Raw genomic sequence first — 14,643 nt, 5'->3', positions numbered from 1 at the left:
CACACACACACACACACACACATACAGACATACACTTGGCAGAGGGAGAAGCGAGAGAAAGAGAGAGAGAGAGAGAGAGAGAGAGAGAGAGAGAGAGAGAGAGAGAGAGAGAGGGGGAGAGAGAGGGGGGGGGGACTAAGAATGCTAACCAGAAGATATTTGTCCAATCAAAATACACTATCAGTGAGATCCCCGCAGTCTTACTAGGACAATACGCTTCAATAGTCGTGACGTCACTTCCCCCTTAATGACGCAGAGTAACTTAGTAACTGGCTCTAACCTATCGGAACAATGGCGGGCGCCCTTATGAAGTACTTCTCCGACAAGCATCAGACTATTGAATCCTATTATAGATAGAATGAAGTTGATTGCACTCGGGTCATTGTTATTGTTTTTTTTTTGCCATCCACGTTTAGGAGTAATTCTCAGTTAACTGTATTTATCCAGACTATTAAAGTTCATGGTTACACAGAGTTTCGTGTGTTGATCCGTTATACTTCATGATGGCAATGTTGTGAGCTGTGCATGTGATGTTACTCTGATCTTTGTAAAACGCAGTTGACGTCACTGAGATCTTTGTCATTGTTTTTTTTTTTTTTTTTTTTTTTTTTTTGGCTCTTTAATTTTTTTGGTTTTTGTTTCGTCAAGTAAGAATTACTCATAAACGCGGATGGCAAAAAACAATAACAAAAACCTGAGTGACGTCAACTTGAATTATCTATAAACGTTCAAGGTTACACATAATGCTATGTGTCAGTACGTCATTTCTGGCTGGCGAATGTTGTGAGTTTTATGGCTAAGCGCATAGCATCAATATCAATCAGACCATGAACGGTTAAGATTAAAAATATTTTTGTGTCTTGGTCAAATATATCGACTGGCGGATGCTGTGAGTATTTTACCTTAGCGCACAGCATCAATAAATGTTTTAATATTTCAGACATAGATACAATGACACACAACAATCGTTTCCTTTATATGTCAAATCCTTTCCAGTATTTTCGTTGGATGAATTGATTTTAATTACCTCAATCATAATATTTGACCGTCGCAAACTTAATTAGGGGCTTGTCTTGTCATAATTGTTTCTGTTTTTATGGCAACCAAGTGGGGTTTCACTACCTCTTGTATAGGACCTAAATATAAAACAGTTGCAATGAAAAGAATTTCTTTGAAGTAATTTTTAGGACTTAGCCTTAATCCCTTTAATTTATCATAATTAAGAATCTCTCTCTGACGTCGGAAGTCAAGCGAAGAGGTGTTTCGTTTTCTTACAACTTAAGTAATGTTAAGTGTGGTCATTGAACGGATAGGTGACAATGATCACAAAAACCCAAGCCCTGGATTATGCACATCGCATGCATTGCCACGCCTGGTTATATTCAATGGAATAGATTATAGATAGAATGAAGTTGACGTCACTCGGGTCTTTGTTATTGCTTTTTGCCATCCGCGTTTATGAGTTATTCTCACTAATTAATCTGTATTAACCAGACTATAATCGTTTAAGGTTACATATAGTTTTGTGTGTTGGTCAATGGCAATGTTGTGAGCTTCTTCACCAAACGTATAGATAGAACGAAGATGACGTCACTCAGGTCTTTGATAATAGTTTTTGCCATCCGCGTTTATGAGAACTTCTCACAAAACTGTATTAAACAGACTATAAAAGTTCATGGTAGCACATAGTGTTGTGTGTTGCTCCGTTAACTTCCGGATGGCAATGTTGTCAACTTCTTAGCCAAGCGCATACTATCTATACTATCTATAAGAGCAATAGTTTTATCAAAAGTGGTGTGGAACAGGTGACTACGCTGCATAGATTGAAATCGGCTCCATATGACTTCCTTCAGGAATAGATAGAATGAAGTTGACGTCAATTGAGTCTTTGTTATTGTTTTTTGCCATCCACGTTTAAGAGTAATTCTCACTAAACTGCATTATCCAGACTATAGAAGTTCATGGTCACACAGAGTTTTGTGTGTTGATCATTTATACATCCAGATGGCAATGCTGTGAGCTTCTTAGCCAAGTGCATACTATCTATATAAGAAAAAAAAACACAAACTTTTGGATAGTTCAATAAACAAAGCGTTTTACAAGGGGTCAAACTGGTAGGGACTCTTGCTGTGTTTTCTATCTTCCATATTTTCAATGTTGCTATCTCTCTCTCTCTCTCTCTCTCTCTCTCTCTCTCTCTCTCTCTCTCTCTCTCTCTCTTCTCTCTCTATATATATATATATATATATATATATATATATTATCTTTATGTTCTGCATTTAGAATGCCTACCCCCTCCCCCCCCCCCCCCCCCCCCCCCCCCCCCCCCCCCCCCCCCCCCACTTGTCCAAAAGATGAATTTTAGCTCAACGGAAGACAGTTTTAAATGTATACTTTCTTTATGTGATAGATGAAATGTTTCTTTGTTTATCATTTCGTGTTAAATCTTGTTATCAATTTTGAATGGATATTTGTAATCATATGAGTAGTAAACAAAAATGAGTATAACAGCTTTAAAACAAAACAACAACAACAAATAAAACAAACAATCAATAGCAAACACGGAATTGTTCGGGCTCAAAACCCCTGGTCAGTCAACAACAAAACAAAAAAATATCCCCCCCCCCCCCCCAAAAAAAAAAAAAAAAACAAAAAAAAAACACAAAACAAATACATTACTTAAAAACAAGATATAAAAATGTTCAACAGGTAAGTGGTAAACATCGCGCCTTAAATCTTTTTTTGTTTTAAATCTAAGAGCATTTTTATAACACAATTCTACAACAAAGTTAATTCTTTATTATGTGTCAAATATTTATCTGCCTTTTATCTGGTTTAAAAAAAAAAAGTAATGTATTCATGTTTTTAAGTTTTTTTTACACGTTAAAGTAAAACACTCACCCTGTCAGATCAATCGTACTAATACACAAAACTATGTGTAATCGTAAACGTTATAGTCTGATTTAGACAAACGCAAGAACTGATCACCCAAAAAAAAAAAAAAAAAAAAAAAAAAAAAAAAAAAAAAAAACAAAGAAAAAAAAAAAATAAACAGAGCATTTAAATAGGGCAATATCCACTAAACGTGCTCAAAGCGCTTTACAAGGGGCCAACAGCAACACTTAACATGTAGGTCGGGACATGACGCCTGTTAGGCGATATTACACTTTTTATCGGACGGACACAACGCTGTTAACGGTCAGGTACTCATTTTACATCTGAGTACGGTGAGGGAATGTGAGTAAAGAGCATTTTCCAAGGACTCAACTATGCGCCGAGCGAGGCTCAAGCCCAGGACCTTCCGATCCTAAAGCGAGTGTCATGCCACAAGGTTCATAGCCGCACCCACCGAAAGGTTACACATATGTATGTAAAGGAAACCTCGACCTACCGACGGTCTAAAAACTAACAAAGAGCCGAATGACGCCAACTTCATTCATTTTATTTTTTCAAAAGGAATTCAAGATACGCTCAAGAATACCTGGCAAGATATGGCATCAATAGCCACTTGTTTATGAAAATCGGGGTACACTTTGGCCATGTGATGTAATTATATAACGTACTCTGTGTTTGGAAAACAAAAAAAGTAAACCGTCATACCAAAGTTCAATAGAATAAATTAAGTTGACGGTCACTCAGTATTTTGGTATTGATTTTAATACACGACAGAGGAGATAAGTTCAATTAATTCAATTCAATATTGACTATAATAATACATATATGCAACAGGTTACACACGGTTATGTGTTATGGTATTTTGGCGGATAGAACTGATGAGCATTTTACCTAACCGCATTTCATCAATAAACAAATGATCGCACCCAAGATCAACAATGTGACTGTTAACTAGACTGCAAGTATCAATTATGCTTTCTTTTTGTTTTTTAAAAAAAAAATCCAAACAAATGCTTTCTTTTTTTTCTTTTCTTCTTTACAATCCAAACACAACTCGTCTATACGACATGTAATTACGTTCTTTGCATTGACCCGGACAACTTACTGAACACCGAGCGATCATGCGAGTACATAATCGATTCTACGTGCTCCAGTTGAATAAAGTAAGAAGGGAAAAGGGAGGGTGGTTGGGAGGTCAATGAAAAGATACGCTCAAGAATACCTGGCAAGATATGGCATCAATAGCCACTTGTTTATGAAAATCGGGGTACACTCTGGCCATGTGATGTAATTACATTCTTTGCATTGACCCGGACAACTAACTGAACACCGAGCGATCATGCGAGTACATAATCGATTCTAAGCGCTCCAGTTGAATAAAGTAAGAAAGGAAAAGGGAGGGTGGTTGGGAGGTCAATGAAAAGAAAATTATAACTACAAATTTAAGATAGAGACAGAGCATGCAATATTATTATGACATATGCCATTCAGACAGACAGTGCACGGGAGGGGAAACATTACCTGATCTGATATGCGCCTACCATTTAAGTTCATTCATTCATGTCAAGGCAGTCAGGGCAGCAGTTACCGTGCCTGTTCGAAGTTGTGTCGCGGACGGGGCGTGAGGCGTGAGGGCAAATGCTTCATGCTTTATGAACGGCGAGTCGATCATTGTTTACTCTCCCTCCTGTCTCGGCCCGGATAGTGGATTGTGGATTGTGGATTGTGGTTAGTGGACAGTGGATTGTATGTAAACTGGGGATACATTCTAAGAATTAATTAATTGTTCCTTGTGGATATATATTTCCGTTAATTTCTTTCTTTTCTCCATTGTTCAGTAATGGATATGTATGAAGTGTGACGCACGCTGATATATTTAATTTCTTTCTTACTGCTTCGGTATGCATAATGTAGTGGTGTAAAAGAATTTTGTAAGTTAAACATACAATGGATATGATCATTTTATTATTATGATATTCTGTTGATTGGTGAATGGTTATATGACTTTTTAGTTTGATTCAGTTGGATTTAAAATTTTTGATATAATATTATTACCATCAATATCTCATTTAACAGGTAAGCACATAATTTATTGATAACCGGGGATTTTTTTGTTGTTTTTTTTTTTATCCCTTCAATTTTTGTTGTTTAAGTTATTTGTTTTGTTTTATTTTGTTTTGTTTCAAATAAATTATTATTTAAGATAAAATACGATTTATTTCTTCATATTTCGATACAGCCGAATCAGTTAGTGAAACAGATTGTGAGCGTTTATCACAATATCAGGACACAGTAAAAAGATGAATGGAAGCGATCTATATTCAAATTTTTGTCCCGTCGAGTAGTCGATCACACGATTTGTTGTTATCCAACGATTGGATATTTATTGATAAATTTTAACAGGTCGCTTTGCTCATGAAAGCTAAAGAGAAATAATATCCAGACCTCAAGCTATAGTTCGTTTCATAATTCATATCCAAGCTTAGAACTTTTCTCTCTCAAAACTGCCTGTTCTATATATAATAGAAAGTTGTAACCAACAATTTCAGGACATTTAAACATCGATTGGTCCATTTTAAGCCCGATATTTTGATATACTTTCGATATGATACAACCACGACCAAAGTTAAAAAATATTTCCCATTTGGAAACAAGGATTTTGCTTATTTGCGCTATATTAAAATCTTTTGGGGTCACTGATTTCAACGTTTAGATGATTTACAGTACAATATTATTTTATAGCGTTTATAGTCTGATTGATATAATCTAGTAAGTACTAATGGCTGTCTAAAATAAAAACAAAGAGCTTAGTGACGCCAGCTTCGTTTCTTCCATAGAAGGAACGATATTGACGTCACTCATCTCTTTGTTATTGTTTTCAGACATCCATTTTAATTATTGGTTATCATATCAATTAGACTATAAACGCTCATGGTTCAATATCATTTTGTGTGTTGGTACTTAATATCCCACTGGCGTTTGTTGTGTGAGTATTTTCCCCAAACGTATATCATCAATAGATCAAGTCCACCTATTGATTTTATCTAATCGATCCGGTCCTGATCAAAGTGTAAACCGCTGTAATATAATGAAACACCTGTCCTCCCAACATAAACTCCAAACTCTCATTGATGTCATGATCTGATCAACGTTATGTCCTCCTATCATAATCGTAAAATAGCCATTCATCACCAGTATTCTGCCGTTTACGATTAAAACTACATTTTAAAACAAAATTTGGCCAGAAAACACGTCCCCCAAATACCGATCGATTAAATTGACCCTCATTTCGACAAAAAAAAAACAAACCAAAACAATTCTCAAACCTGAAACTTCAAGGAAGACTTCAAGAATTTCAGGTTTGAGAGTTGTTGAAAAGATGAGAGTCATAAATCGTTCGATATATTTGAAGGACGCGTTTTTCTGCCCAAATGTTTAAATATGTCTTTATTTTCAGAGGACGCTGGTATTTTATTTGCCTTACGTTTTATGAGCAAATATAATATGTTTACTGTCAACAACTTTATTGTGTGTATCTGCTCACTAATATATGCTCCACCGTGTAAATACCGTAGTATCTCGGTATGGACTGGATGCTGTCAAATGAGTTTCAAGTTAACATTAACAAAATTTGAAATTTTGATTTTATTTTTTTTAAAAATATTAACTAGTTAACTACCGTACTCTGAAAAAACTCCTATTCAAAAATTTGGTTTGAAAACTCGTCCTTCAAATGATGTCGACCGAAGTATGATAGTTTTTGCCAAGATGAGGGTCATTTATTGTGCGGCTATGTGGTCTAGTGGTATGATACCCGCTCTCGGATCGGAAGGTCCTGGGTTCGAGCCTCGCTCGGCGCATAGTTGAGTCCTTAGACAAGACTCTTTACTCACATTCTCTCACCGTGTTCAGGTGTAAAATGAGTACTTGGCCGTTTACAGCGTTGTCTCTGTCCGAAAAAAAATTGTAATATCGCCTATCGGGCGTCATGTCGCGTCCTACATGTTAAATGTTTCTGTTGACCAGGGACCCCTTGTAAAGCGCTTTAAGCACGTTTGGTGGATATTGCGCGATATAAAAAGCTCATTTTTTAAAAATCGGCCAATATTTGAAGAATTTTCTGGCCAAATTTGTGAATACTACTTTTTCCAGAGTATGACAATTAACTGGTTAATTAAGAAACAAAAAAATATTTCTACTCAAAGTGTTTAAGTTAAACTTTAAAAAATAAGTAGTATTTGTTTTAAAAGCGAATGTCTGTGGGTGTCAAAAACAAATTAAACACGGCATGAAAAATTTGATTTTCCTGTATAAAATTTCCTCTAGTCTACATAAATGGAGAATTCTCAATTTGCCTTTATTTATTTTTTTTTTAAACGTTATTTTTGGCTGAGTGACAATGTTAATATAAACAAACAAAAATATGAACATTTTGATGGAGCATTTCCAATAATTTATCATGCTCAAATGCGCTTTTCAATGTTTCATTTATTGCCTCCAGCCGTATAAATACATATTTCCATTTCATACAATACTAGTTGCCTTTTAGGCGTCCTTTTGTACTAACACTTACTGTAATATCTGTCACTGCCAAAAGTCAGGCACTCATTAACGCTTGAGTCGAATGAGGTAAAGTCTATAAAATTGCCTAACCCAAGAGCTAAACGTTAGGTCCAGAATTTTCTATTGTCATCCACCAGACCATTGAATACGCTTAACATTATTTCATGGCCTGATACTAACCCCCCAAATGACGTCAAAAGACAAGTTTTTTGTGGCAACAAAAGAAAACAAATCTTGGGATGTATTCAAAAGTTCAACCATTTTTTGCCATCCACATTTATGAGTAATTCTCACTAAACTATATTAACCAGACTATAAACGTTTAAGGTTACACATAGTTTTGTGTGTTCGTCCGTTATATTTCCGGATGGCAATGTTGTGAGTTTCTTATCCATGCGCACAGCATCTATACAAACACATACAGACACAAAACATACACCCAATATACCACAGATAAACACACAAACACGATCTCTCTCTCTCTCTCTCTCTCTCTCTCTCTCTCTCTTTCTCTCTCTCTTTCTCTCTCTTTCTTTCTTTCTTTCTCTCTCTCTCTAACATACACACACGCACACACACACACGCAAACACGCATACACACAAACACACACACATACACAAAGACACACTCACAAGACATTCACATCTTCCAATGATTCAATACATATTTTCTCAAACTTTCACTCCCATCAAATAAGACCCATCAACACATATCGGTACAAAATCAGGATGAAGTAATAACTGGAAATTTCTTTTTCAGGACATAGATGCAACTCCTTGCAATGAAAAACAAACAAACAAACAAACAAACAAACAAACAAAAAGCGCTTATTATTTTTAAACTATCATCGCTGTACCCGGTTCACTGCCATATGTAAAAGAAAAAAAATGTTTATGTTACATACCTTGCTATTTGAATAAAATAATATATGTGATTATGATCTATTGTATAAAGCATTGAAAGGGATAGGACCTTTTTAACCTTTAATCAGATGAGAAAAAACATTTCAACCACAATTCATTTCATACATTCTGAACGGCATACAATGCTGGCCCAGCCCATCGAAGGATCATGACATATTTTGTGCATTAGATTTGCAATTATCTATTAGAATTATTATCATCGGCGAAGTCCCGGATTTGAGAGTTTTTGCTAAGATGACAGTCATTTAAATCGATCGATATTTGAAGGACGAGTTTTCTGGCCAAATTTTTAAATATGTGTTTTTCCAGCGTACGGCAGTACAGTCTGTCAGAGAGAATTTAGTCGTAATCACGGAACTGAATTTAGAAGCTGTGAAAAGCCGTGCCAAATTCAATATACATTAAATAAACAATAAATGAGCGAGAGGATGTTTGCCGATTTGACATGGCCTGATCTAGATTTTTACTCACATTCTCTCTTCATAATCAGGTGTATAATGAGTATCTAGTCAATGACAGCGCATAACATATATGTTGCTTCGTATTACTTGTGGGAGATGAGTTAACACTTTTAAGCAATATAGACTTCCTAGAATCATCAGGGGAAATTTGAAAATGTATAACACCCAGGGTATCGTTCTGTGGATAAAAGACAAGTATTTTCTTCTTTGATTAACGAAATGAACGACATAAAGTTTTTTTTACTAAAAGATTAAAATATAACTTAGCAGCTTTTGATACTGAACATAATGAAAAAATGTTGTTGCTTGAATCTCGAAGAAATAAATAGTAATAAATGGTAAATGAAATGGAAGCTTTAATTTATTAAACGAAGATGGTGGGCGTCCTTGAGATAATCTGTCGCATGGTGAAAAATTTTGAACAAAGATATTGACAATTTTAATCAAGAGGTCAATTTTTATGGAAAATGAGTTCTCATCAAAATCATTAAATCAAACATTTTTCTACATAATGATGAAATATTTTAATTGAATTCTACTCCTAAATATTTTATTGAATTTTTTTTATGAAGGTAATTATTATACCTAATATCAACTCTTGTCAACTTTGGAAGCTATTTTCTCAAAATTAGGGTTCCACACCCTAGCCCATGCATATGACCATAACTTCATGAAAAATCACCCGATTTGCTTCAAATAAAGATTAAAATACTCAGGAGACTTTGGGCTTTCAAACATGCAAACAAAAATGTTCACCATGCTATTGATTATGTCAGGGACGCACACATATAAAGGGGAAACCCGAGACATCCGTATTATTTGTCTTCGTATAATACATTGAGTGTTCTGTTTTATTTCCATTTATTATTTACTTAGCAGATTTTGTAAGTCGACTCGTCAAGTTATCCTGACAAAATACCAGATTGGTCAAAAGGGTCATCCTCTTGTTTAGTTCCTTCCCACGCAAGCCTCATTTACAACTGATAAGCCAACGTCATTGATTATGCTGATATTGATAGTTTACAACTCAATAATAACTCCTTCACAAATTCTCTTGATTTTCTATTTTATGTGATCAAAAACAGTATGAAAAAAATATAACAATAAAGAAAAAAATATTTTTTTGAATTAAAAACTATTACAAAGCAAAGAAAAGCAATGCAAGTTTTCGTCACGAAGGAGTGCCTAGGAAAATAAAAGAGTACACAATGAGTACAAAAGGAAACATTCAGACAGGGTGTCCAATTATATTTACACGCTCTCCCCACCCCCTTTGTTTTCACTCCATTTTGTTTACACTGCCGTGGACTGACAAAACACATTTTCTTCATTTTGCCTTTAGTCAACGTGCAGACATTTTTGAAGGTCTGATAACCGAACGCAATAATGAGCTTTATTAAACGTTGTTGTAATGGACTGTTTTATATATATATATATTATATATATATATATATATATATATATATATATATTATATATATATATATATAAAGTAAAGATGTTCTTACCGAAATGATTAAAACGTCTTTTGTCAATACACAGTAATTTGAGAGATTATGAAAGACAGATTCTTGTATTTGCAAATTGAGTAACGTGGGAATTTTACTCTGGCGGCTTGCTTTGGGGAATCAGGAAAATCCATGGCCAACGCCTCGGCTCGATTCCTGAACTCTTCCGGATAAAGACTTCGGGCACAGACAAAATACTAAGAATAAAGAGAAGACCCGCTAGACCTACCCGTACCAAACTCGAAAAAGAAAACGGCAGAGGACGTCGGGTGCTTGGTATGGGTCGGTTGATCTTTTTGTTTATTCATGCTTAACAACGCCACTACCACATTAACTCATTCGTCTGTAGTGCTTCATTCTCCTGTTTTGTTGAAAAAAAAATGGGAAACCCGAAACGTCCATTTTATCTGTTTTCGTACATCAAATTGAAGCTTACATTCAATTTCACATTGATATTTATTACCCACACATATGAAACTTGGGGCTTGATTATTTTGGTTATGGCGGACAATAAATATAATTATTCGGGTTGCATTTGAGACTAAAGCTGAATCTGAAACTAAAACTTGCTTTTTTTAAAAAAAAAATTGACATATCAAGAGACATGACATCATTGAAAAATATAATTTCTAGAGGGTATTTTAGGGGATAAATGAGGGATGGGGAGACCAAGATGAAGATGGTCACAAGACATCAGCGAATGGATGAATAAGCCAGCGACTGAATGTGGAAGGAGGGATGGAGCATGTCAGAAGCTTGTTTCGGTTGGCAGTTGCGGAGGCCACGTCGGGGAGAGATAAGTCATGATGATGATGATTAGGGTTTGCACGAACCTCAAACTCAAAATATTGGGGTTCCGTTAGCTCAATTGGTAGAGCACTGGCTTCACACGCAAAAGGACCGAGATCGATCCCGGGTGCAGTCGATATTTTTTCTGACCCCCTGCCCTCCCAGCAGTGATTGGGTAGCTGGGTCTGTTAGATCTGTCGGAAAGTATTTGCGATAGAGTAGCGTCATATCCAAAGATTAACAAGCAATTGCTATTGTCCGTTTGTCCGCTATAGAAATCGGGATACACTCCGGCTCCATGGACCTCATGGCTCTGAACTCTGAAGAAGAAGGAACCTTAAAAATTGTATTTCAACACGACCTAACACGGTATGGAGACACTGAATCACAAATGTGTAAATTTAACTCGGTCGCCTACAAATTCACGAAAACATCTTCAACAACAATTAATTATTTTATACGTCGATAATTACTTCCATACAATTTCTAAGCCTCTCCCAGTTTCATTGAATAGAGCACATACCTCTCATGCCTGTCTTTTTTTTTAGATACTAAGTTATTTAAGCTTCCCAAACAAAATCATCCCGCTTGCACATCGATTACGGTGTGTGCTTGTTACTATATATAAATGATTTATATTTTAGAGGGCCCCATTGTGACAGCTATTTCTCAACTTTGCAAGGGCTACACAATCCACGTAACTTACGATTAGAGATGGGGTAATAAGTGGTTGAATATTATTATATCTGGATGATCCACATTTCGTAAAACGATATTAAAATTAAATTATCAGGTAGTAGTAAGATTTTAGTTTATTTACTTTGAATAACTATAGTATTATCATTAAAAGACATAAGAGAGAGAGAGAGAGATAAAGAGAGAGAGAGAGAGAGAGAGAGAGAGAGAGAGAGAGAGAGAGAGAGGATATATATGCGTGCATGCGTGTGTGTGTGTGTGTGTGTGTGATAGATAGATAGATGGATAGACAATAGTGCCGTGGAATAGGGAACAAACATGTGATGTCAAAATACTGGTTCCAATCTCCTTGGAAGTGTCAAACCAGTTTTCCAAAGGGTTGGATACATACCTTATGCAACTGACCTTCTAGTTTCAGAGTGATGGCATCATCTTAAAGCTCATCCATCCTCGCTCCTTTACCCCCGCAATCATAAGAATATGCCTAAACATAATATTATTGCTACTAAGATAGTTTAGTGTCACCCTACGATTCAGTCTGAAACACACGCATTGCTAGTCCTCCGAAGGACTGGTTACACACTTCCAATGAGTTTTAAACTGGAACGAAAGAAAGTGTGACTTCACGACTTGTGCTTCCCATTGAAAGCTGTCTAAGATAAAATAATAGATTGAATGTTAACAGTATACAATGATCTCTTTCCTCGACTATATAGTTATTCGGCGTGAAATAGGAACTTGATGCCTGGATTGATATAAAAGAAACCTCATTATTTACTTCTTTGAAGATTGTTGATAGCCGTAAAAAGTAAATGTGTCTGTACTGTGTGTTTTTGGGTGTGGGTGTGTATGTGTGTGTGTGTGTTGTGTGTGTGTGTGTGTGTGTGTGTGTTAAGTGTCTTTCAAAACCTGCTAGATAGAAAATGAATCACCAGAAGAAATTAGAGGGTTCCAAACACTCAGGGTTGAATGCGGCAAACAAGACACTAAAAGTCCTTAAAAATGACAAAAAATTGCCGTTTTCTCTTACAAATGAAAATGTGCCTTAGCAGATTTTGAAAGTTACTAACTCATATGAAATGAATGGAAAAAATATGATTAGGGACAAATAAAAGGAAAATACTTCACTTTTATAGATAGAATTAAATTGACGCTACTCAGCTTTAGTTATTTGTTTTCAGACAGCCATTTTTATGAGTAATTCTCACGTAATAGAAGTGATTTAGACTATAGCAGTTTAAGGGTACCTTAACATTGTTGTGTGTGTTGGTACGTGATTTTGGCTGGAGGATGTTATGACAATGAGGTTTGTTTTTGTTTTGTGCGGCTATGTGGTCTTGTGGTATGACACTCGCTTTCGGATCAGAAGGTCCTTTGTAGTTCGAACCTCGCACGGCGCATAGTTGAGTCCTTGGAAAAGGCTCTTTACTCACATTCTTTTATTCAATTGAAACCAGCCTTCATTCAAAACTAAACAATAAACCGTGTAACTTCGATCGTTGACAATAATTGCCCAGGACGAACGAAGCAGACGTGACAAATGATCAATAATGGAATTACAAAATTACATGACACTTTGACTGCTGAAATAATTGCACAACGAATTAATGAAACAGTTTCAACGAGTTGTATTCAACAACAAAAAAAAACAAACAAAAAACCCCCCAAAAAACTCAAACAAACAAACAAAAAAAAACAAACCCAAACAAACCAAAAAAAAAAAAAAACAAAAAAAAAAAAACAACCGACCAAACAAACAAAATAGTGTGTTGTGTGTAGCGCAATATTTCCTAATCGCACTTAAAGTGTTTTAAAAGGGGTCACAAAGCCATCAGTAACATTATATGACGTTAAATGACGCTTCTAATTCTATGGTGTTATTGCAATTTTGTTTTCTCTACAAACTAGGTTGTTACCGTTCTGGTGCTCAATTTACACCTGCGTAATGTGAGAGAATTCCATTTAAAACGGACCCAACTTTGAGTTACTCACAGTGAGAGTAGAACCAGGAACTTACACAGAGCCCGCATGTCATACCACGAGAGGGTAGAAAAGACGTGACGTCACACCTCTTGTTCCAAACTCCTTGGAAGTATTATGTAATTACTACTTCGGAGGACTAATAATGGTCCCATACTGAATCGTGAGGTGGCATAAGCATTTTAGTAACAGGGTGTATAGATAGTTCGAAGATGACGTCACTCAGGCCTTTGTTATTGTTTTTGCCATCCGCGTTTGTGAGTTGTTCTCACTAAACTGTATTAACCAGACTATAAAAGTTCATGGTTACACAGAGTTTGTGTGTTGGCCCGTTATACTTCCGGATGGCAATGTTGTGAACTCCTTGGCCAAGCGCATTCTATCTATAGGTAAATTTTTAGAATTATGGGACGTAACAGACTCAAAAATAAGATGCCGTCACTTTAAAGATCAATTTCACAAGGTCCTATTCAGTCCTACTCACTACCAATGAGAGTGGAACCAGCTATTTGACACCACGCTTTAATTCCCTATTATTTGACCGATTACTCTGGTGACAAGGAATTACTTTATGTAGCTATGCATAATACGCAAGTGATATGATACAAATTGCTTAAAAAAAACACAACAAAACAATTATATTTAATTGTTTAAACAAAGAATGGAATTTATTCAACTTATTTTCAATATTGCGTAAAAAAAAAGAATAAGCCCCAACATATTGTTCTTTTTTTTCTTTTGTTTATTAGGTTAGTTTTTCAATTATTATTTCATTCATTGAAGCTCCTACGATGCGTTCAATAGAAGTCTATAATTCACCCAACTCG

The 14,643-nt window shown here is 35.7% G+C and overlaps 1 protein-coding gene across 2 annotated transcripts in view; it reads left to right on the top strand.

Moving 5' to 3' along the window:
- The first annotated feature begins 4,613 nt into the window (after positions 1-4,613).
- LOC144968620 (uncharacterized) overlaps positions 4,614-14,643 on the top strand; it is a 366,960-nt gene continuing 356,930 nt past the window's right edge. Inside the window, exon 1 of one of the 2 annotated variants that reach the window (XM_078907127.1) lies at positions 4,614-4,971. The gene's annotated coding sequence lies outside the window, so the exon portion shown is untranslated. The remainder of the gene's footprint in view (positions 4,972-14,643) is intronic. The other variant, XM_078907126.1, reaches the window with a different exon arrangement.

The sequence above is a fragment of the Berghia stephanieae genome, chromosome 3 (genome assembly GCF_034508935.2).
Source record: "Berghia stephanieae isolate SIO BIC M18660-M18661 chromosome 3, UCSD_Bste_1.3, whole genome shotgun sequence".
Lineage (NCBI taxonomy): Eukaryota > Metazoa > Mollusca > Gastropoda > Nudibranchia > Aeolidiidae > Berghia > Berghia stephanieae.
The sequence above is the reverse complement of the archived record's forward strand: the minus strand, read 5'-3'. Positions and strand labels throughout refer to the sequence as shown.